Here is a 26000-nt window from a genome sequence, read left to right as displayed (position 1 = left end):
GAATGCCCTGCCAGTAGCAGTGGTGGACTCTCCCTCTTTATGGGCATTTAAGCGGGCATTGGATAGGTATATGGAGGATAGTGGGTTAGTATAGGTTAGGTGGGCTTGGATCGGCGCAACATCGAGGGCCAAAGGGCCTGTACTGCGCTGTATTCTTCTATGTTCTATGTTCTCTTGTTCCCTGGCCTTTCCTTACCACCTTTTTTTAAATAATGGCACCCATCGTCTAGCACCTCACCTGTCACAAACAATGATATAAATACCTCAGGGAGGGGCACTGTCATCACCTTCCTAGCTTTCCACAAATTTCTGGTATACACCTGATCAGGTCCCAGGGATTTATCCACCTTGCTACTGTTTAGGACATCCAGTACTTCCCCCTCTGTAATATAGACACTTTTCAAGTTATCACTATTTATTTCTCCAAACTCTCTAGAATAGAATAGCATAGTATTTCTCCCACATCTTGTTGTTCCATAGATGGCCTTGTTGATCTTTAAGGGGTCCTATTCTCCGTCTGGTTATTATTTTATCCTTAATGTATTTGTAGAATCTCTTTGGATTCTCCTTAAACTATTTCCTCGAGATATTTCAAGTCCCCTTTTTGCTCTCCTGATTACCCTCGAGTATATTCCTGTAAAAACGTGATTCTGTCCTCCCAATTCCTCCGCCTCTGCCATATCTGCTCCCAGAAGAAGCAATTCCACTCCAGGATTTCCCAGAAAGGTTTCCTCTTTCAAGGACCGGATTTCCCTCCCACTTGATCAACAATGCAATCCCACGCGTATCCTCCACTTCCTGTACCTCCGCCTTCCCCCCACCCCTCCAACCACAATAAGAATATAATCCCCCGGTCCTCACCTGCCACCTATTAATCACCATTAACCTCTGCTATGTCCGCTACCTACAGTCAGACCCCACCACCAGGGATATATCTCCCTCCCCAGCCCTTTCTATCTTCCGCAGAGACCATGGGATCTTTGGTGCTGATGTGCTGCCCTACGGATACCTCAGTCACTCACCCTGCCAAATGGCCTAGTGAGATTATCACGAGATGGATAATCCAGACACCCAGATAACATTCTGGGGCCCAGGGTTTGGATCCCGTCACGGCAGAGAGTGGAATGTGAATTCAATAAAAATTTGGAATTAAGAATCTATTAAAGACCATGAATTCATTGTTGATTACTGCGGAAAAAAAACATCAGATTCGCTAATATCCTTCAGGGAAGGAATCTGCCATCCTTACCTGGTTTGGCCTACATGTGACTCCAGACCCACAGCAATGTGACTCTTTACTGCCCTTTGGGCCCAGCCAGTGACACCCTCATCCTGTGAATGAATAACAAAGAAGGTCAAATCTTGTACACAACCATACTATTCTTACAGAGAAGTGATCTCTTAGTAAATTTGCTTCTCAACTCCCTGCTGACTATTGGGGAAGGGGGAGTCAATAGTACCATCCCAATAAGGAGATCATCCCTTATTTCTCATTACCACCTGTATAACCTGCCTGGATGTACTCCCAGGAATACCCTGTTGAAGCCCAGCTGTAATGTTATCCCTAATCAAAATTACCTCTCCCCCTGCTCTGTTACCCCCTTTCTATCTTTGCTATAGCATCTATACACTGAAACATTAAGCTGCTGGTCCTATCCATCATTAAGTCATGCCTCTGTAATTGCTATAATATCCCAGTGTGACATTCAAAACCATACCCTGAGCTCCTCTACCCGACCTATCGGGCCTCCTGCATTGACATAAATGCAGTGTAACTGCTCATTCTGTGCCTTGCCCTTGCCTGCCTTGACTGTTTGACGTCTGAACTGTACCAGCATCAGACTTAGCTCTTCCCTCACTCTCTCTCTGGGTTTACCCACATTCCTTCACTGGTTTAATGCCTCCTGAATAGCACTAGCAACTGTTCCCTTCGAGTACCAGTACAATCCATCCTTCTGATGGAGGTCAATTCTACCCCACAAGAGATTCCAATGATCCAACAATATGAACTCTTTTCATCCGATGTCATTGACACCAATAAACAACAGCCTCCCCTCAAAATGGTTATTCTCCCCTTTAAGAATATTCTGCTCCCTCTCTGAGACATTCTTATCCAAAAATTACACATTCGAATAATAAACACTCATCAGGTCATCATAAAAGGATTACATGACACGTTGAAGGTATGGGGAGACCTTTTGAGAGAATGCGATGATTCAAAGGAGGATTTTTAAGCAGCAAATGGGATTGATCTGGAACGCAACACTCACACACACAATGCGAATGTACTGAGTAAGTCAATCAGAGTTTGGCAGAACATTTACTGAGATTACCATCTGAATGTCCACCTATAATATCCTGTAATACAAGTTTATAAAATCTGTCACTCTCAGTTCAAGTTAGAAACTCTCACCATCTCCTCCTCGTGGCTCAGGATTACTGTCCATATTACCCTTGAGGACAACAGCAGTCAACTCAGACGGAAATCTGTGGGTTTCTAGGAGATTCCAACTTGAGATCTCATGTGACTGAACACAGCAGTTCTTTGACACATTGGAGAAAATGGTCCAAGCGTCAGTGAGATGTGGGGATCAAGAATTATTTTCTTTTCTTTCATTCCGTGCTGCCGCTCTGCCTCATCAATAAGACATGGGTGTGAAAGGCTAATGCCTAACGATGGGCAAGTTATCTCCATCCTGACCAATGGGTATGAGGATCCTCGCAATCACTAAAAAGATAGCAACTCTGCCTGCTTCCCACTGCCCAGTGCTCTCAGTAAATGTTTGGAAGAATGGGAAGGGGGGTTATCTCCTAGAAAAGGCATAACTGTTAAGGTCTAAGAGGATTATGAAAAGAGAGAGATGCACAGGAGAAGGGGGTAACAAGTTGCCAGATGGGGTGTAACTTGGGAAAATGGGAAGTTGCTCAGTTTGGAGGAGATAATAAAAGAACAAAGTACTATTTAAATGGTGGAAACCATAGAAAGCTGCACAACAAAGAGACCAGGGGTAATTGTTCAGGAAACACAGAAAGCAACCACACAGTTACAACAGGGAATCAGGAAGGGGAATGGAATGTTTTCTTTCAAAGGTTCTCAGTACTAGAGTTTGGAGTATATACCTGAGAGTAACGTGTGGAAGTGCTGGTGTGACCACCATATCTGCAGTAATGAGAGCAGTTTTGGTCCCTTTAGATAAGGAAATGTGTCATTTTATTGGAGGCATTTCAGGGAAGATTCAATGAGATGATCCCTGGTTTGGAGGAATTATCTTTTAAATAAAGGCTGAAAAGGTTGGGACTCTATTCACTGGATTTTGGAGAAAGAGAGGTGATCTCATTAAGACAGATGGGATTCTTCAGGGGTTTGACAGGATAAATACTGAGAGGATGTGTCTGAGGGTAAATACTGAGAGGGGAGTCTGAAACCAGATTCTGAGTCACGGAATCAAGGGTTCTGTTTTGGATTCAAGGTTAAGGTGACACAGACACGGGTAAGGGGTTTCAGTAGCAATGGAGCTGGGGTGAGGTGGAGAAAAGCAACGTTTAAGAGATTGGAATTCCTGGTGTTGTGATTGTGTGGATATCTGATCAGAAGGTCACCTTGGGGTCAGATATAACAGCAATATTGTGAAGAGTGTCGTTCTGTCTCAGAGAGTTCCCAATGGGAGGGAGGGGCTCAGCAGAAAGGTAAAGGTAAGGCAATGGGTTTAACCGTGACAATGTTTCATTGGAGGAAATTGCAGCTAATCGAGTAGTGGGAATGTGATAAGCAGTTTGATAACTGAGTAACAGTGGAGTAATGGAGAGGGATGATGGGGAGGGAGAGCTGGGCATCATCAGTGTACATGTCAAACCTAACACAGTGTTTTTGGACGATATCACCTCCTGGCACTATGTACGTGAGATACAGGAGAGACCAAGGATAGATCGTTCTCCCCGTGTCTGCGTGGGTTTCCTCCGGGTGCTCCGGTTTCCTCCCACAATCCAAAAAATGTGCAGGTTAGGCAAATTGGCCATGCTAAATTGCCCGTAGTGTTAGATGAAGGGGTAAATATAGGGGAATGGGTCTGGGTGGGTTACGCTTCGGCGGGTCGGTGTGGACTTGTTGGGCCGAAGGGCCTGTTTCCACACTGTAAGTAATCTAATCTAATCTAATCGTTGAGCGACACCAAATGCAAGTAATACAGAAAGGAAAGGGAGAGTGGAGATGGAGCAGGATTTTCCAAAAACAGTGAGGTCAAATATTAGTTTTTCACAGAATGGGAGAGAAGGACATAACCAAAAAAAGACCAACAGACAGAACAAGGAACAATATCTATGAATTGGCGAAGGGGAGTGATGAGGCGGCAGCGGAGGAAAGAGAGTTGGAAAGTGAGTTTAGCGAGATTAGGGTAAAGGTCAAGGTGAGCTCTGATAAGGCTTGACAAGAGACTGGAGAACGATGTAGGTTTAGGATAAAAACCAGGAACACCACGTGAGGCAGTTTGGCTCAGTGGGCTCGTGGGAGGGAGAGAAGCAGCAGATTGGATTATCTCAGTCTTAGAGACAGAGAAACTCCATGTGCTCCTCACTTGTTGTTCGAGGGGAGGATGGAGGAGACAGGATGATGGACAGTGTTTTACAAAGAAACAAAACCAGGGTTAGTGATATTTAAAATGAGTGAACAAACCTGATGTAGCTTTTATCCAGATTATTAAAACAAACGACTGAAGTCCTGGTTCGAAACCCATCTTGGCAGATGGTGGAATCTGAATTCAAGAAAAAAAATGTATTAAGAATCTCCTGATCTCCATGAAACCATTGTCAATGGCGAAAAAAATCCTGCCAACCTGACAGCAGCCCAGCCAGCTACTCAATGTATTAATCACTGCAAAGTCTCAACACAGGAATGAAACTGGATGGACCACTCGGCATCTAAGAAGGCACCATTTAATACAACCACAGATTCAGCCCTCTCGATGGTGCAACGTCCTCCTCACTAACATATGGTTTTTGATGCCAAAATGTGCAGAGCTGTCTCACAGACTAGTCAAGGAACAGCCTGACATAGTCATACTCACGGAATCATCCCTTACAAACAATGACTGGACACCACCATCACCATCCTAGATATCGAGAGTGTGGTGCTGGAAAAGCACAACAGTCAGGCAGCATCCGAGGAACAGGAGAATCGACGTTTGGACCCTAAGCCCTTCATCAGCCTGACCTGCTGTGCTTTTCCAGCACCAGACTCTTGACTCTGATCTCCAGCATCTGCAGTCTTCACTTTCTCCTGAAATCTCTGAATATGTCCTGTCCCACCGGCAGGACAGACCAGGCAGAGGTGGTGGCACAGTGGTGTACAGACAGGGAGGATTTGCCCAAGGAGTACACAACATTGACTCCGGAGACCAGGAAGTCTCATGGCTCCTGCTGATTACCACGTACCGTCCTCCCTTGGCTGATGAATCACTTCTCCTTCATGTTGAACAACATTTGGAGGAAGCACTCAGGCAATAAAATGGTGGCAAACGTACTCTGGGTACAGGATTTCAATGTCCACAATCGAGACTAACTCTGCAACAGAATTACTGACTGAGCTGGCCAGGTCCTAAAGGACATAGCTGCTCAACTGAGTCTGCAGCGGGTGGTGAGGGAACCAACAAGAGGGAAAAACATACTTGATCTCATTGTTATGAATTGAGCAGCTGCAGATACATCTGGCCATGACAGTATCAGTACGAGCGACCATCACACATTTCCTTTGGAGACAAAGTCTTGCCTTAAAGTTAAGAAAAACCTCCATTGTGTTGAGTGACACTATCACCGTTCTAATGGGGACAGACTTTGAACAGATGTTGGGTCTCAAACTGGGTATCTCTGAGGCACTGTGGGACATCAACAGCAGCAGAACTGTACTCCAGCACAATCTGTAATCTCATGGGTTTGTAAATCCCGGTCTCACCCATCACAATGGACAGGAAAGGAGGGCATGCCATGAGCAGCACCAGGCAGACTTAAAACTGAAGTGCCAACCTGGTGAAGCTATCAAACAGAACTACCTGCATATCAAACAGCATCAGTAGCAAGCAACAGAGCTAAGTGATTCTACATCCAATGGATCAGATCGAAACTCTGCAGTTCTGCCACACCCAGTTGTGAACGGTGATGGACAATTAAACAACTCACTGGAGGAAACATCACAGATATCCCCACCCTTACTGATGGAGGGGTCTCACACACTCATGCATCAGATAAGAAGATAGCATTTGCAGCAATCTTCAGCCAGAAGTGCAAAGTGGGATGATCCATCTTAGCCTTCTCCAGTGGTTTCCACCATCACAGATGTGAGTTTTAAGCCAGTTCGGTTGAGTTTGAATAACATCAAGAAATGGTTAAGTAGTGCAAAGGCTACAGGCCCTGCCAACATTCTGGCAATAATACTGATGGCTTGTGCTCCAGAACTTGCCACCCACCAAGCCAAGTACCGCTCCAGCACCGGCATCTACCGACAATGTGGAACATTGCCCAGGGATGTTCAACACAAAAACAATGGGCAATCCAACCCAGCCAATTTCCCTCTATCTGTCCACACTCGATCAGCAGTAAAGTGATGGAAGATGTCATTAACAGGGCTATCAAACAGCAGCTGCTCAGCAACGGCCAGCTGAGCGACACTCATTTTAGGCACCACCAGGGCCACTTAGCTCCCGATGGTGTTACCGCCCTGATTCACAACCTTACAACCAGCTGAATCCCAGAGGTGAGGTGAGGGTGACTGCCCAGTCCCACTACAAGATCACTAACTCTAGCTGATTCCACCCTTGTCTCAGCTCATATACACTCATCCATCTTGTGTTATCTCCAGACTTCATACTCCTGGCCAGTTTCCCACATTCAACCTCCCTGTAATCTCAAGAAAAACCCTAAATCTCTGCTGCCCAAGTGCTCCCTCGTACCAAAACGTGTTGATCCATCAAAAGGCTCCTATTCATAATCAACAACATAGAGCCACAGCGATGTACAGCATGGAAACAGATCCTTCAATCCAACCTATCCATGCCGACCAGATACCCCAACCCAATCTAGTCTCACCTGCCAGCATCAGCCCCACATCCCTCAGTCCCACATCCCTCAGTTTAAAACTCTCACCCTTGATTTAATTCCTGGTTGTGATCATCCCTAGCTCGCTGCATCTCACACCCTTTGAGACCTCGACAACTCATTCTGTTCAAGAGTCTTAAAGACCTGCTAATTCTATACTTCACCTGTGTGGCTGCTTTTACAGTTGTCAAAGCAACAAGGTCTAAAATTTGCAGCTAAAACCTCACAGGTCTGCTTTCCCCTTTTAAGACATTCCTCAAAACTTGCTTATTTGGCAATGGTTTTGGTCAGCTGACCTAATATCATCCTTCTCTGGCCTTATGTCTAAAGTTCCCAATAATATTTTTGTGAAATTATAAGCAGGATAATGAAACTACAAACTGTTCTTGATTTGGACATTATCTTCAAATCATCACTGTTGCTGTAATGAATAATCTGTAATGTGTCTTACCCAACCACATTGTGGGAGCACCTTCACTACACAAACTGCAGCTGTACAAGAAAGTCAAACATCACCCTCTCCACAAGCAACAGGGGCTTTGGCATTAATCACTGGTATCTGTGGAAGGAGACACAGTTGATGGTTCAGGGAGTGCAAAACGGATTACAGGGATTGAAAATGGTGCAGAATTTGATAGTTAGAAATGGAAGGAAAATGCACTTGCTTATTGGAAAAAAGAATTCTTGACTGTCAAAGATTTTCCAGAAAACAATTAATAAGCAGCACATGGTCAGGGGCTGGGCGGCAGTGAAAAATTAACTTACAAAAATGTCTGTAAATGTAATAGTAAAATACTAAACAGACCAAATATACACCCATTGTTCGAGACTGAGGAAGCTGGATATTGACAAAGTGGTCACGAGGGAGCCCAGAGATGAAACAGAACAGTGGAAGCTGTTATGATCCCACATAGAGATGTATAGCACCGACACAGACCCTTCGGTCTACCTCATCCATGGAAACCAGTATCCAAACCTAATCTATTCCCATTTGCCAGCACTTGGCCCATATCCCTGTAAATGCTCCCTAATCATATAATGTGTCTATTTAGATGCATTTAACATGTTTTAATTGTACTAGCCTCCACTAATTCCTCTGGCAGCTCTTTCCACCCACTGCATGAAAGAGTTGTCCTTTCGGTCCCTTTGAAACTTTATCCGTTCACCCTAAAGCAATGCCCTCTACATCTGGACACCACTACTCCAGGGAAAACACATTGTTCATTTACCCTCTTCATGCCCCTCATGATTGTATAAACCTCAATAACATCACCACTCAGCCTATGGCACTCCAGGGAAAACAGCCCCAGCCTTTTATGCCTCACCCTACAGCTCAAATCCTCCAACCCTAACAACATCCATGTAAGTCTTTTTTGAAACCTTTCGAGTTTCACAGCACCCTTCTGATAGGAGGCAGGCCAGAACTACACACAATATTCCAAAAGTGGCCTAACGAATATCCTGTACAGCAACATGACCTCCCACATCCTATACTCAATGCTCTAACCAATAATGGAAAATATACTGAATACCTTCTTCATCATCCTATCTACCTGCAACTTGACATGCAAGGACTATGAATCTGCAATCCAAGGTCTCTTTGTTCCGCAAACATCTCCAGGGCCTTGCCATTCAGTGTATAAGTCCTGCCCTGATTTGCTTTTTCAAAACGCAGCACCTCACATTTATCTAAATTAAACTCCATCTGATCAATATCTCATTGTAATCTGAGGTAACCTTCTTCATTATCCACAATACCTCCAATTTTGTATGACCTGCAAACTCATTTACGATACCAAATCATTTAAATGAATGACGAAACAAATCCAGAAATAAACATCCATTTCTCTGAGTTTGAATATGCTCTGTGTAAATCCTGCCCAATGACTCTGTACCAGAGAAAGGCTGAACATGCGCCTGGCTGCACCTTGCCCCCTACAAAGCTGGCGGCTCCGCACGTGTCCAGTGAATTCTTGCCCTGAATAAAGATGGTGGCGGTCACTCATGCCTGCAGCCACACTGAGGCAATTCCCCGTTTACTGAAAACACGAGACTGAAACGTTCAACTTTGTGTTTTCCAATGTGCACATTTTGTTTGTAAAACCTCTCCACTCATACAGAATCGCTCTCACCTCCTGCGGTTCCACAGACAGCCTTGATGATTTTTGCGGGTACCTATTCTCTGCCTGGTTACTCGTTTGTCCTTAGTGTATTTGTACAATCACTGTGGATTCTCCTTAAACCTATTTCTGAAAGCTATCTCATGTCCCCTTTTCACCCTCATGGTTTACCTCCTACTGCCCCTACACTCCTCTAGGGATTCACACAAACACAGCTGTCTGTACCTGCCATATCCCTCCTTCATTTTCTTAACCAGGCAGCATTCTTTACACCTACCAGCCTTGCCTTAACAGGAACATACTGTCTATGTACTCTCATCGTCGCAGGCCTATGGAGGCAATGGCAGATGAGGACAGAGAAGCAATCATTCTCAGTAAAGAGGTAATGCTGGGAAAGATAACAGCCTAAAGGTAGATGGGTCGCCTGGCCCTGATGGAATGAAAGAGATGGTGGGGAGGGAAGGGGGGGGGGTCAATAACAAATAGATCTTGTGATAATTCACTAAAATGTGTTGGATTCTGGGATGGTTTTGACAGAATGGAAGCTCAAATGTGGTGCCACTATTTTACAAAATGTTAGCTTAACTTCTGTTGTGGAGAAAATGCTTGAATCTCAAGGAAGTAGTGGTGAGATATCTGGGTAGAAACTGTCTCATTGAGCAGACACAGCATGGATTCATGAAAGGCAGGTCATGTTTAATGCATTTACTGGAATTATTTGAGGATACGACGAGTGCGTTGGACAAGGGGGCCGCGGTGGATGTGGTGTACTTGGATTTCCAGAAGGCATTCGATAAGTTGCCACATAAAAGGCTGCTGTATAAGGTAAAGATGCACAGCATTGTGGGTAATGTATTATTATTGATACTGGATCGGTTAACCAACAAAAAGTAAAGAACAGGGATAAATGTGAGTTTGGATTTGTGTTGGCACTACAACTGTTGACAACTTACACAAATGTTTTGGAGTTGAGGACCAAGTGTACGGTGCCAGAGTTCACATTTGATACAAAGATGAGGTAGAACAATGTCTGCAAAGGCCACTGTAAGTCTGCACAGGGATACAGATCAGTTACGCGAGTGGGTAAGGATCTGGCAGATGGAGTTCAATGTTGGGATGTGAGGCCATCCATTTTGGTCGGACTAACAGCAAACTGGATGATGAAATGGTGAAAATGTGCACTATGCTGCTCTACAGAGGGAGGTGGGTGTCTTTGTGCATGAATCACAGGAAGTTGGTTTGCAGGTGCAGCAGGTAATTAAGGCAGTGAAGGGAATATTGTCCTTCCTTACCAGAGGGATGGTTATGCTGCAGCTGTACAGGGTGCTGGGGAGGCACACCTGGAGTCCTGTGTACAGGTTTGGTCTCCTTACTTCAAGAAGGATGTATTGGCATTGGAGGGAGTACAGAGGAGGTTCACTAGTTTGAGTTGGGAGTTGAGAGGATTGGGGTATGTGGAGAGATTGAGAAAACTGGTTCTATAGTCATTGTAATTTTGAAGAATGGGAAGTTGGAGAGGAAAAAATAAAATTATGAAGGGAGGAGATAAGATAGAAGCAGGGAGGCTATTTCCACTGGGGCGGGTCAATCTACAGAGCATTACTTCAAAATAAGGGGGAGCAGATTTAGGACTGAGTTCAGGAGACGCTTCTTCAGCTAAAGGGTTGTGAATCTGTGGAATTCCCTGCCGAGTGCAGCATTTGACGTTATCAACTTGAATGCCTTTAAGGCAAAAGGTAGATTTGTGAACAGGAAAAGAATTAAGGGTTATGGTGAGAGATCAGGAAAGTGGAGCAGAGGCCATGAGAAGCTCAGCCCTGATCTTATTGAATGCTAGAGCAGGCTTGAGGGGCCAGATGAAAGTTCTTGCCTTGTGCCATCAAAATTGGCCTTTGTCCAATTCAGAACCTTAACTTTTAGATCTGGTATATTATTTTCTGTAACTATTTTAAAACTTGTAGAATTATCAGAGACTCCCAACAGTGTGGAAAGCAGGTCATTCAGCCCATCACATTGATACTGACCAGGAGAGCCTCCTAACCTCCCCCTATAACATTGCATTTCCCAGGGCCAGCCAACCTACACATCCCTGAACATTATGGGCAATTCAGCCTGGATAATCCACCCAACCTGCACATCCGTCAACACTGGGCAATTCAGCCTGGACAATCCACCCAACCTGCACATCTTTGGACTGTGGGAGGAAACCAGTGCACCCGGACGAAATTCATGCAGAAAACCCCAATAAGGTGATCATCCCTTTCTTATTTCCAAGTTCCACCTAAATAACTTCACTGGGCGAAATCCCAGGAATATCTTCCCTAAGCAAAAACATAATGCTATCCCGAATCAAAAATGCTACTTCCCCTCCTCTCTTGTCCCCCTTTCTATTCTTCCTATAGCATCTATACCCTGGAACATTACGCTGCCAGTCCTATCCATCCCTGAGTGATTCCTCTGTAATTGCTATAATATCCCAGTGCCATGTTCAAAACCATACCCTGAGCTCCTCTGCCTTCCCTGTCAGGCCTCTTCTATTGAAGTAAATGCAGTGCAACTGCTCATTCCGACTTCATTCTGTGCCTTGCCCTTGCCTGCCTTGACTATTTGACTTCTGAACTGTACCAGCCTCAGACATATCTCTTTCCTCACTATCTTCTTGGGTTTACACCCACTCCCTCACTGGTTTAATGCCTCCCGAGTATCACCAACAAGTCTCCCTGCCTAGACATTAGACACCTTCCAATTCAGGTACAATCCATCCTTCTTACGCAGGTCAACTCTACTCCAGAGGAGATCACAACGATCCAAAAAACGTGAATCCTTTTCCCCTGCACCAGCTCCTTAGCCACTCATTGAGCACCACCTCCTCCTCTGTAATATGGACATTTTTCAAGATGTCACCATTTATTTCCCCACATTCTATATCTCCCATGTACTTCTTCACAGTAAACACTAATGCAAAATACTTGTTTCCTATCTCGCCCATCGCCTGCAGCTCCACACAATGGCTGCCTTGCTGATCTTTGAGGGTCTCTATTTTCTCCCTAGTTAGCCTTTTGCTCATGTATTAACAAAAGCCCTTTGGATTATCCTTAATCCTATTCGCCAAAGCTATCTCACGTCCCTTTTTTGCCTCCTGATTTCCCTCTTAATTATACTCCTACTGCCTTTATACTCAAAATTTTTTTGGATTGGAATAAATGCAAAATATAATATCCTGACAAAACAAACGAGAGTAGGACTTACACTCAATAAAAGTAGGGCCTTGAGTAGTGATATGGGAACAAAGAGACCAAGGGGTTCACGTCTTTGAAGTCTGTGTTACATGTAGAAAGGGCGGTTAAGAAGATACTTAGCACACTTACCTTCATTGTTCACACCTTTGAGTACAAGAGTGGGGACGTTGCGTTGAGGATGTACAGAACGTTGGGGAGGCCTCTTCTGGAATACTCTGTCCAGTTCTGTTTGTGCTGTTATAGGAAGGATATTATTAAATTGGAGCATGTTGCCATGAATGGAGGGATTGTGTTTTAAGGAGAGGCTGGATAGGCTGGGAATTTTTTTCACTAGCATGCACAAGGTTGAGGGGTGACCTTATTAGAGTTTTACAAAATCAGAAAGAGTGTAGATAAGGTGAATAGCCGGGGGAGAGAGGGATTCAAAACTCGGGTGCATTCATTTTGAGAAGAAATTAGAAAGATTTGAGAAAAGACATTAGGGTTTTTATAAAAAAAATTATATGTGTGAAATGAACTTCCAGAGGAAGTGGTAGCTGTGAATACAATTACAATATTCAAAAGACATTCAAATAAGTACATAAATAGGAAATATTTGGATGGATGTGGACTAAGCGGAGGCAGGTACAATTAGTTCAGTTTGGAATTATGGTTGGCATGGACAGGTTGGACCACAGGGCATGTTTCCTTGCTGTATAACATTATGATTCTAATCCTCACTAACTCTAAATTCATCCATCCTCAACTCTCCCGATCACTGTCACTTCATCCAGCCTCATAACTCTTCCTTATTTATATACTTCCTCACCAGCCACAGAACTCTCCCTATCTCATGTCCTCCAGTTTCTCAAATTTCTGCGATATGTGCCTTTCTTTAGTTCCAGCCTTGAGGATGCCCTCATTCACTCCGATTGGTTGGAGGACAAACTGGTACGACCTGGTCCTCCAGTACTGCCCTCTGCCCCCTATTGGCCTGCGCTGACATCAATCACACGAGACCCATTGTGAGGTGAGTAGTGGGATCCTCCCTCTATCTGCCATGGGATGAGGTTCATCATCCAGTGAATGGTGCAGTATCACAGAGCACAGGGGCTGGGGGCTATTCAGCCCGTTGGGACTGTACTCTCTCCCTCTGGAGATGCTGCACATCTGTCCCAATTCCCTTCCCATTTGCCCAGAGCCCCCCAAATCTTCCCCTAAAAAGTAAAATTCCAAATCTGTTTATGAATAACTGCTGAGTCTGTGTCCAGCTGCCAATCAGACTGTTCCAGATGCTCAGACCTTACTGAATAAAATAATGTTCACATATTATTTGCCAATTACCTGAAAATAGTTACAAAAATTGTGACATTGTTAACAATTCCCTTCTCTCTGCAAATTAAATATCCTAGACACAAATTTGCAGCTGGTCAAACTCACTGCTTAACCTTCTCAGCTCCAAATACAATTATCTGTGCTTCTGCTAGCTCTCTACAAAAGAGAACACATCTTATTTTCATTTATTCGTGTCATAGAGATGTACAGCACAGAAACAGACCTTTGGTCCAATTTGTCCATGCCAACTAGGAATCCTAAACTAATGGAATCCTAATCCCAGCTATTGATCCCTATCCCTCGAAACCCTTCCTATTCATTACCCAATCAGATGCCTTTCAAATGTTGTAATTGTATCAGCCTCCACTACTTCATCTGGCAGCTCATCTAATACACACACCACACCCAGCTTGAAAACTTTGCTCCTCAGAGCCCTTTTAAATCTTTGCTCTCTTGACTTAAGCCCATGTGATCTTGTTTTGGAACCACCTAACCTGGGGGGGGAAAGACCCTGGCTGTTCACCTTATCCATGCCCCTCATGATTTTACAAATCTACATGAAGTCACCTCTCAGTCTTTGACTCTCCAGGGAAATTACCCCCGGCCTCTCCTTGTAGCCCAAATCCTCCAACCCTGGCAAAGTCTTTGTCAATCTTGTCTGAACTCTTTCAAGATTCAGAACATCCTTCCCAGAACAGGGGATTTTGAACTTAAAACAGAATTCCTGAAATGGCTTAATCAATGTCCTGTCCAGCCACAATATGATGCCCCAGCTTCTGTATTCAATGCATCGACCAATAAATATAAGCATACCAAACACCACCTTCACTAGTCTGCCTATCTGCGACTCTACTTTCAACGAACAATGAATCTGAACTCCATGGTCTCTTTGTTCAGCAACACTCCGAAGGACTTTACCATTAAGTGTATAAATCCTGCCCTGATTTGCCTTTCCAAAATGCAGCACCTCGCATTTGTCTAAATTGAACTCGTCTGCCATTCTTTGCTCCAATGGCCCATCTGATCAAGATCCTGTTGTATTCTGAACTAACATTCTTCGCTGTCCACTACACCTCCAATTTTGGTGTCTTCTGTAAAACCACTGACTATATCTCATATATTCACATCCAAGTCATTTATTTGAGGACCGAATATCCATTCCTGCAGCACACTGCTGCTCACACGCCTCCAGTCCGCAAAGCAACCCTCCATCACCACCCTCTGCCTCCTACCTTCAAGCCAGTTTTGTATCCAAATGGCTCGTTCTCCCAACATTCCATGTTATCTAACCTTGCTAACCAGTCTGCTTTGTGGAACATCGTTCAGTGTCCATATAGACAGCGTCCACAGTCTGTCTTCATCAATCATCTTTGTCACATCTTCAAAAAAACTCAATCAAGTTAGAAAGAGAGAATTACTCACACAAAGTCATGTTGACTATCCTTAATCTTTCCTGGTCTTTCCAAATACATGTAAATCCTATCCCTCAGAATCCCTTCCAACAACTTGCCTACCACTGACTTCAGGCTGCCTGTTCTCTTGTTCCCTGGCCTTTCCTTACCACCTTTTTAAAATAACGACACCTGTCTTCCAGCACCTCACCTGTCACAAACGATGATATAAATACCTCAGGGAGGGGCACTGCTTTCCTAGCTTTCCACAAATTTCTGGGATACACCTGATCAGGACCTAGGGATTTATCCACCTTGATGCCATTTAAGACATCCAGTACCACCTCCTCTGTAACATGGACACTTTTCAAGTTATCACTGTTGTTAACTATCAAGTTCTCCAAACTCTCCAGAAAAGAGTAGCATAGTATCTCTCCCACCTCCTGTTGTTCCACAGATGGCCTTCTTGGTCTTTAAGAAGTTGTATTCTTTGTCTGTTTTTTCTTTTATCCTTGATATATTTGTAGAATCGCTTTGGATTCTACTTAAACCATTTCCTAGAGATATTTCAAGTCCCCTTTTTGCTCATCTGATTTCCCTTGAGTATATTCCTGTAAAAACATGAACCTGTACTCCCAATTCCTCCGCCTCTGCCATATCTGCTTCCAGGAGAAGCAATTCTACTCCAGGACATCCCAGAAAGGATTCCTATTTCAAGGACTGCATTTCCCTCTCACGTGATCAAAAATTCCCTCCAATGCATATCCTCCACTTCCCGTACCTCCACCTTCCCCCCACCCCTCCAACCACAATAAGAATATAATCCACCGGTCCTCACCTGCCACCCTACGAATCTCCAGATACAGCGCATTAACCTCTGCAATTTCCGCTACCTACAGTCAGACCCCACCACCAGGCATATATTTCCCTCCCCAGCCCTTTCTATGTTCCACAGAGACCATGGGATATTTGGTGCTGATGTGCTGCCCCACTGATACCTCAATCACTCACCCTGCCCAATGGTCTAGTGATACTATCACTAGATGGATAATCCAGACACCCAGATAACGTTCTGGGGCCTAGAGTTTGGATCCCGTCACAGCAGACAGTGGGATGTGAATTCAATAAAAATTTGGAAGTAAGAATCTATTAAAGACCATGAATCCATTGTTGATTGTTGCAAAGAAAAAACCATGAGATTCACTAATATCCTTCAGGGAAGGAATCTGCCATCCTTACCTGGTCTGACCTACATGTGACTCCAGACCCACAGCAACGTGGTTGAATCTTAACTGCCCTTGAGGCCAAGCCAGTGACACCCTCATCCTGTGAATGAATTAAAAAAGGTCAAGTCTTGTATACAATCATACTATTCTTACAGATAAGTGATCTGTTAGTAAATTTGCTTCTCAATTCCCGGCTGACTATTTATTTCTCAGTTCCACCTGCACAACTTGCCTGGATGTACTTCCAGGAATATCCTCCTGAAGCCCAGCCATAATGTTATCCCTCATCAAAACCACTTCACCCCCCTGCTCTGTTGCCCCCTTTCTATCCTTGCTATAGCATCTATACCTTGGAACATTAAGCTGCTGGTCCTAACCATTCCTAAGTCATGCCTCTGTAATTGCTGTAATATCCCAGTGCCATGTTCAAAACCATACCCTGAGCTCCTCTGCCCGACCTATCGGGCCTCCTGCATTGAAATAAATGCAGTGTAACTGCTCAGTCCTACCTCATTCTGTGCCTTGCCCTTGCCTGCCTTGACTGTTTGACGCCTGAACTGTACCAGCCGCAGACTTGGCTCTTTCCTCACTCTTTGAGTTTACCTCCATTCCTTCACTGGTTTAATGCCTCCTGAATAGCACTTGCAACTCTTCCCTTTCAGTGCAGGTACAATCCATCCTTCTGATGAAGGTCAATTCTACCCCACAAGAGATTCGAATGATCCAACAATGTGAACTCTTCTATTCCTATGTCATTGATACCAATAAACAACAGCCTCCCCTCAAAATGGTTATTCTCCCCTTTAAGAATATTCTGCTCCCTCTCTGAGGCATCCTTGTACAAAAATTACACATTCGAATAATAAACCTTACACTCATCACATCATTATAAAAGGATTACATAACACATGATGGTTTGGGGAGACCTTTTGAGAGAATGTGATGATTCAAAGGAGAATTTTTAAGCAGCAAAAGGGATTGATCTGGAACGCAATACTCATAATGCGAATATCCAGGTCCTGATGGACTGAGTAATTCAGAGTTTGGCAGAACATTTACTGAGATTACCATCTGAATGTCCACCTGTAATATCATAGAACATAGAAGAATACAGCGCAGTACAGGCCCTTGGGCCCTCGATGTTGCGCCGATCCAAGCCCACCTAAACTACACTAACCCACTATCCTCCATATACCTATCCAATGCCCGCTTAAATGCCCATAAAGAGGGAGAGTCCACCACTGTTACTGGCAGGGCATTCCATGAACTAACGACTCGCTGAGTGAAGAACCTACCCCTAACATCAGTCCTATATCTACCCCCTCTTAATTTAAAGCTATGCCCCCTTGTAATACCCGACTCAATACGCGGGAAAAGGTTCATACTGTCGACCCTATCTAACCCCCTAATCATCTTGTACACCTCAATCAAGTCACCCCTAAACCTTCTTTTCTCTAGTGAAAACAGCCCCAAGTGCCTCAGTCTTTCCTCATACGATTTTCCTTTCATACCAGGCAACATCCTGGTAAACCTCCTCTGCACCCGTTCCAATGCCTCCACATCCTTCCTATAGCATGGCGACCAAAACTGCACACAATATTCCAGATGCGGCCGTACCAGAGTCTTATACAACTGCATCATGACCTCAGGACTCCGGAACTCAATTCCTCTACCAATAAAAGCCAGTACGCCATATGCCTTCCTCACCGCACTATTTACCTGGGTGGCAACTTTCAGAGATCTGTGTACATAGACACCAAGATCCCTCTGCTCATCCACACTACCAAGTATCCGACCATTAGCCCAGTACCCCATCTTTTTGTTATTCTTCCCAAAGTGAATCACCTCGCACTTAGCTACATTGAATTCCATCTGCCACCTTTCTGCCCAGCTCTGCAGCTTCTCTATATCCTGCTGTAACCTGCCACATCCTTCCTCACTGTCAACAACTCCTCCGACTTTCGTGTCATCCGCAAACTTGCTCACCCAACCTTCTAACCCCTCTTCCAGGTCATTTATAAAAATGACAAACAGCAATGGTCCCAAAACAGATCCTTGCGGAACACCGCTAGTGACGGCACTCCATGAAGAAACTTTGCCATCAACTACTACCCTCTGTCTTCTTCCATCCAGCCAATTCCTAATCCAAACCTCCAACTCACCCTCAATGCCATATCTCCGTATTTTCTGCAGTAGTCTACCATGGGGAACCTTATCGAACGCCTTACTAAAATCCATATATACCACATCTACCGCTTTCCCCTCATCAACCTCCTTCGTCACCTTTTCAAAGAATTCAATAAGGTTTGTGAGGCACGACTTGCCCTTCACAAAACCATGCTGACTATCCTTGATCACATTATTCCTATCTAGATGTGCATAAATCCTATCCCTTACAATTCTCTCTAAGACTTTGCCCACAACAGAAGTGAGACTCACCGGCCTATAGTTACTAGGGCTATCCCTACTCCCCTTTTTGAACAAGGGAACCACATTTGCTATCCTCCAGTCTTCTGGGACTACTCCTGTAGACAAAGAGGACATAAAAATCAAGGCCAATGGCTCTGCAATCTCCTCCCTTGCTTCCCAGAGAATCCTAGGATAAATGCCATCAGGCCCAGGGGACTTATCTATTTTCACCTTTTCCAGGATTTCCAACACCTCTTCTCTACATACCTCAAAGCCATCCATTCTACTTATTTGTGCCTCAGTATTCTCATCGACAACAATGCCCTGTTCCTGAGTGAATACTGAAGAAAAGTATTCATTCAGTGTCTCCCCAATCTCTTCCGCCTCCACACGCAACTTCCCCCTACTATCCTTGACTGGACCTATTCCTACCCTAGTCATTCTTTTATTCCTAACATACCTATAGAAAGCCTTAGGGTTTTCCCTAATCCTATCTACTAAGGACCTTTCGTGTCCCCTCCTTGCTGCTTTTAGCTCTCTCTTCAGGTCCTTCCTGGCTACCCTATAACTCTCAATCGCCCCAATTGAACCTTCACGTCTCATCTTGAGATAGGCCGCCCTCTTCCATTTAACAAGGGATTCCAATTCCTTATTAAACCACGGCTCCCTCGCACGACCCTTTCCTACCTGCCTGACAGGTACATAATTATCAAGGACACTCAATAGTTGCCCCTTGAACAAGTTCCACATATCATTTACACTCTTGCCTTGGAGTCTACTTTTCCAAGCCACACATCCTAAGTCATGCCTCACCGCATCATAATTTCCCTTACCCCAGCTATAATTCTTGCCCTGTAGTACACCCTTATCCCTCTCCATCACGAGTGTAAAAATCACCGAATTATGGTCACTATCCCCAAAGTGCTCACCTTCCTCTAATTCTAACACCTGGCCTGGTTCGTTACCCAGAACCAAATCCAGTATGGCCTCACCTCTTGTTGGCCTGTCTACATATTGTGTCAGGAAACTCTCCTGCACACATTGAACAAACACTGACCCATCTAACGAACTTGAGCTATAGCTTTCCCAATCAATATCAGGAAAGTTAAAGTCCCCCATAACAACCACCCTATTACTGTCACTCATCTCCTGAATCACCTTCCCAATCCTTTCTTCAATGATTCTAGGACTATTAGGAGGCCTGTAAAAGACTCCTAACAGGGTGACCTCACCTTTCCTATTCCTAACCTCAGCCCAAACTACCTCAGATGGCAAGTCCTCATCCATCGTCCTTTCCACCGCTGTAATACTATCTTTGACAAGCAATGCCACACCTCCCCCTCTTTTACCCCCACCTCTAAACCTACTAAAACATTTAAATCCCGGAACCTGCAACAGCCAATCCTGTCCCTGTTCTAGCCATGTCTCCGTAATAGCCACAACATCGAAGTCCCAGGTACCAACCCACGCTGCAAGTTCACCTACCTTATTTCGTATACTTCTTGCATTGAAGTATACACACTTCAAACAACTTCCCTGTTTACAGGCACCCTCCTTGGAAATTGATGCCATGTTCCTCACCTCCCTACACTCCAGGCCCTGCACCCTGAAGCTACAATCTGGGTTCCCATGCCCCTGCCGAGTTAGTTTAAACCCCCCCCAAGAGCACTAGCAAACCTCCCCCCAAGGATACTGGTTCCCCTCAGGTTCAGGTGTAGACCATCCTGTTTATAGAGGTCCCACCGTCCCCAGAAAGAACCCCAGTTATCCAAAAACTGGAACCCCTCCCTCCTGCACCATCCCTGAAGCCACGCATCCTGTAATACAAGTTTATAAAATCTGTCACTCTCATTTCAAGTTAGAAACCCACACCATCCCCTCCTCCTGGCGCAGGATTACTGTACATAGTTACAACAGGTCATCAGGAAGGGGAATGGAATGTTTTGTTTAGAGGGTTTTCAGTATGAGAGTTTGGAGTATATACCTGAGAGTAACGTGAGGAAGTGGTGGTGAGACCACCATATCTGGAGTAAAGTGAGCAGTTTTGGTCCCTTTAGATAAGGAAATGTGTCACTTTATTGGAGGCATTTCAGGGAAGATTCACTAGTAGTAAGTGCGGACTGCAGATGCTGGAGATCAGAGCTGAAAAATGTGTTGCTGGAAAAGCGCAGCAGGTCAGGCAGCATCCAAGCAGAAGGAGAATCAACGTTTTGGGCATAAGCTGAAGAAGGGCTTATGCCCGAAACATTGATTCTCCTGCTCCTTGGATGCTGCCTGACCTGCTGTGCTTTTCCAGCAACACATTTTTCAGCAGGGAAGATTCACTGGGATGATCCCTGGTTTGGAGGGATTATCTTTTAAATAAAGGCTGAACAGGTTGGGACTCTACGCACTGGATTTTGGAGAAAGAGAGGTGATCTCATTGAGACAGATGGGATTCTTAAGGGGTTTGACAGGATAAATACTGAGTGGATGTTTCCGAGTGTTAATACTGAAAAGGGAGTCTGGAACCAGATTCTGGGTCAGTCGCGGAATCAAGGGTTCTGCTTCAGATTCGTCAAGTTTAAGGCGACACAGAGGCGGATAAGGGGTTTCAGTAGCAATGGAGCTGGGGTGAGGTGGAGACAAACAATGTTTAAGAGATTGGAATTCCTGGTGTTTGGGATTGTGCAGATGTCTGATCAGAAGGTCACCTTGGGGTCAGATATAACAGCAATATTGTGAAGAACGTATTTCTGCCTCAGACAGTTACCAGGGAGAGGGAGAGGCTCAGCAGTAAGAGAAAGGAGTTTGGAATAACAACTGAAGGCAATGGGTTTAACCGTTACAATGTTTCATTGGAGGAAACTGCAGCTAATCGAGTAGTGGGAATGTGATAAGCAGTTTGGTAACTGAGTAACAGTGGAGTAATGGAGAGGGATGGTGGGGAGGGAGAGCTGGGCAGTGTCAGTGTACATGTGAAACCTAACATGGTGCTCTTTCACAATGTCAACTCCTGGCAGTATGTAGGTGAGATACAGGAGAGAGCAAGGATAGATACTGGAGGGACACCAAATGCAAGGAATTCAGAAAGGAAAGAGAGAGTGGAAATGGAGCAGGATTTTCCAAAAACCGTGAGGTCAAAAGGAAGTTTTTCAAAGAAGGGGAGAGAAGGGCATAACCAGAAAAGACAGACAGCCAGAACAAGGAACAATATCTGTGAATCGGTGAGGAGGAGGAGGAGACAGAGTGTTGGAAAGTCTGTGATTTAGCAAGCTTTGGGTAAATTGTAAAGATGAGCTCTGATAAGGCTTAACAAGAGACTGGAGAACGATGTAGGTTTAGGACAAAAACCAGGAACACCACGTGAGGCAGTTTGGCTCACTGGGCTAGTGGGAGGGAGGGAAGCAGCAGATCGGATTATCTCAGTCATGGTGACAGAGAAACTCCATGTGCTCCTCACTCATGTTATTGGAGGGGAGGATAGAGGAGACAGGATGATGAACAGTGTTTTACAAAGAAACAAATCCAGGGTTAGTGATATTTAAAATGAGTGAACAAACCTGATGTGTTTAGCTTTTATCCAGAATATTAAAACAAACGACTGAAGTCCTGGTTCGAATCCCGTCTTGGCAGATGGTGGAATCTGAATTCACGAGAAATAACTGGAATTAGGAATCTCCTGATCTCCATGGAATCATTGTCAATGGTGAAAAAAATCCTGCCAACCTGACAGCAGCCCATCCAGCTACTCACTGTATTAATCACTGCCAAGTCTCAACACAGGAATGAAACTGAATGGACCATGTGGCATCTAACAAGGCACCAGAAATTGCAACCACAGAATCAGCCCTCTCGATGGTGTAACGTCCTCCTCACTAACATATGGTTTTTGGTGCCAAAATGTGGAGAGCTGTACCTCAGACTAGTCAAGAAGCAGCCTGACATAGTCATATTCACGGAATCATCCCTTACAGACAATGACCAGACACCACTATCACCATCCTAGATATCGAGAGTGTGGAGCTGAAAAAGCACAACAGGTCAGGCAGCATCAGAGGAGCAGGAGAATCGACGTTTTGAGCCTCAGCCCTTCATCAGCCTGACCTGCTGCGCTTTTCCAGCACCAGACTCTTGACTCTGACCTCCAGCATCTGCAGTCTTCAATTTCTCCTAAAATCTCTGGATATGTCCTGTCCCACCGGCAGGACAGACCAGACAGAGGTGGTGGCACAGTGGTGTACAGACAGGGAGGATTTGCCCCGGGAGTCTCATGGCTCCTGCTGATTACCACGTCCCGTCCTCCCTTGGCTGATGAATCAGTTCTCCTTCGTGTTGAACAACATTTGGAGGAAGCACTGAGGCAATAAAATGGTGTCAAACGTACTCTGGGTACAGGATTTCAATGTCCACAATCGAGACTAGCTCTGCAACAGAATTACTGACTGAGCTGGCCAGGTCCTAAAGGACATAGCTGCTCAACTGAGTCTGCAGCAGGTGGTGAGGGAACCAACAAGAGGGAAAAAAACATACTTGATCTCATTGTTATGAATTGACCAACTGCAGATACATCTGGCCATGACAGTATCGGTAAGAACGACCATCACATGTTCCTTTTGGAGACAATGCCTTGCCTTAAAGTTGAGAAAACCTCCACTGTGTTGAGTGGCACTATCACCGTTCTAAATGAGACAGACTTCAAAGAGATGTAGGATCTCAAACTGGGTATCTCTGAGACACTGTGGGACATCAACAGCAGCAGAACTGTACTCCAGCACAATCTGTAATCTCGTGGGATTGTAAATCCTGCTCTCATCCATCACAATGGACAGTAAAGGAGGGCATGCCATGAGCAGCACCAGGCAGACCTAAAAATGAAGTGCTAATCTGGTGAAGCTATCAAACAGAATTACCTGCATATCAAACAGCATCAGCAGCAAGCAACAGAGCTAAGTGATCCAACATCCAATGGAACAGATCGGAGCTCTGCAGTTCTGCCACACCCAGTTGTGAACGGTGATGGACAATTAAACAACTCACTGATGGAAGTATCACAGATATCCCCACCCTTACTGATCGAGGGGCCTCACACATCCATGCACCAGATAAGATGACAGCATTTGCAGCAATCTGCATCCAGAAGTGCAAAGTGGGATGATCCATCTTAGCCTTCTCCAGTGGTTTCTAACATCACAGATGTGAGTTTTAAGCCAGTTCGATTCAGTTTGAATAACATCAAGAAATGGTTAAGTCGTGCAAAGGCTACGGGCCCTGCTAACATTCTGGCAATAATACTGATGGCTTGTGCTCCAGAACTTGCCACCAACCGAGCCAAGTACTGCTCCAGCACTGGCATCTACCAAAAATGCGAAACATTGCCCAGGGATGTTCAACACAAAAACACAGGGCAATCCAACCCAGGCAATTTCCATCTATCAGTCCACACTCGATCAGCAGTAAAGTGATGGAAGATGTCATCAACAGGGCTACCAAGCAGCAGCTGCTCAACAACAGCCAGCTGAGCGACACTCACTTTAGGCTCCACCAGGGCCACTCAGCTCCCGATTGTGTCACCGCCTGATTCACAACCTGACAACCAGCTGAATCCCAGAGGTGAGGTGAGGGTGATAGCTCAGTCCCACTCCAAGATCACTATTTCTAGCTGATTTCACCATTGTCTCAGCTCATATACTTTCATCCACATTGTGTTATCTCTAGACTTCATTATCCAAACTCACTCCCTGGCCAGCTTCCCACATTCAACCTCCCTTTAATCTCAAGAACATCTAAATATCTGCTTGTTGATTCATCAAAAGTCTCCTATTCATAAGCAACAACATAGAGTCATAGAGATGTACAGCATGGAAACAGACCCTTCGGTCCAACCCGTCCATGCCAACCAGATATCCCAACCCAATCTAGTCTCACCTGCCAGCATGTGGCCAATATCCCTCAATTTAAATTTCTCACACTTGATTTAATTCCTGGCTGTGATAATCCCTAGCCTCCTGCACCACACACCCTTTGAGACCTCGACAACCCATTTTCTTTGAGACTCCCAACCATTTGTTAATTCATTACTTCATCTGTGTGGCTGTTTCTACAGTTGCTGAAGCAGCATGGTCTGAAATTCGCAGCCAAAATCTCACAGGTCTGCTTTCCACCTTTAAGACATCCCTCAAAACCTGCTTTTAGTCACCTGACCTAATATCTCCATCTCTGGCCTTATGTCTAAAGTTCTCAATAGTATTTTTGTGAAATTATAAGCATGATAATAAAAATACAAACTGTTGTTGATTTGACATTATTTTCAAATCATCACTGTTGCTGTAATGAATACTCTGTAATGTCTCTTACCCAACCACATTGTCGGAGCACCTTCACCACACAAACTGCAGCTGTACAAGAAAGTCAAACATCACCCTCTCCCCAGGCAACAGGGCTTTGGCATTAATCACTGGTATCTGTGGAAGGAGAAACACAGTTGATGTTTCATGGAGTGCAAAATGGATTTACAGGGAATGAAAATGGTGCAGAATTTGATAATCAGAAATGGAAGGAAAATACATTTGCTTATTGGAGAAAAGAATTCTTGACTGTCAAAAATATTCAAGAAAAAAGTAATCTGATAATAGAGCAGTACATAGTCAGGGGCTGGGCCACAGTGAAAAACTCATTTGCAAAGGTCTATAAAAGTAATAATACAGTAGTAAACAGACCAAAAATACACCCATGGTTCGAGACTGAGGAAGCTAGATATTGACAAAGTGGTGATGAGGGAGCCCAGAGGTGAATCAGAGCAGTATTGGCTGCTATGATCACAATGACTCTATACTGAGAAAGTCTGCACATGCGCCTGGCTGCACCTTGCCCCCTACAAAGATGGCGGCTCCGCACGTGTCCAGTGAATCGTTGTCCCGAATAAAGATGGCGGCGCTCACTCAAACCTGCAGCCGCGCTGAGGCCATTCCTCATTTACTGCAAACACGGGACTGGGACGTTCAAATTTGTATTTTCCGACATACACAATTTGTTTGTAAAACCTCTCCGCTCATATCAACACAGTTTTTCTCCCGCTTCCCTGTTTATTTCTTTCCTTACCGGATCCTTTCTCTCCATATCTTGCCGAGCATTCATTACAGCGACTCTGCGCCGCGCGAGGGTGATCACATGGTTTAGTTTAGCTCCGCCCTTCATTCACTTTGATTGGTTGGAGGACTAACATCCCGCTCGGTCCTC

The 26000-nt window shown here is 44.7% G+C and overlaps 1 long non-coding RNA gene across 2 annotated transcripts in view; it reads right to left on the bottom strand.

Annotated features, from left to right (window-relative positions):
• LOC122547874 (uncharacterized) overlaps positions 1 to 25195 on the bottom strand; it is a 56096-nt gene extending 30901 nt beyond the window's left edge. The window contains exons 1-6 of one of the 2 annotated variants that reach the window (XR_015760849.1): positions 25119 to 25195; positions 22325 to 22407; positions 16387 to 16473; positions 12572 to 12676; positions 4670 to 4748; positions 1250 to 1332 (exon numbers count right to left, since the gene is read on the bottom strand). This is a non-coding gene — a long non-coding RNA (uncharacterized LOC122547874). Of the gene's footprint in view, positions 1 to 1249; positions 1333 to 4669; positions 4749 to 7534; positions 7638 to 12571; positions 12677 to 16386; positions 16474 to 22324; positions 22408 to 25118 lie in introns of those variants that run through there. The other variant, XR_015760850.1, reaches the window with a different exon arrangement.
• Between the last annotated feature and the right edge of the window lie 805 nt (positions 25196 to 26000).

Source organism: Chiloscyllium plagiosum, unplaced genomic scaffold (assembly GCF_037043375.1).
Source record: "Chiloscyllium plagiosum isolate Xiang-an unplaced genomic scaffold, Cpla_swu_hap1 HiC_scaffold_21, whole genome shotgun sequence".
NCBI classification, from domain to species: domain Eukaryota; kingdom Metazoa; phylum Chordata; class Chondrichthyes; order Orectolobiformes; family Hemiscylliidae; genus Chiloscyllium; species Chiloscyllium plagiosum.
This window is presented reverse-complemented; position numbering and strand designations above follow the sequence as displayed.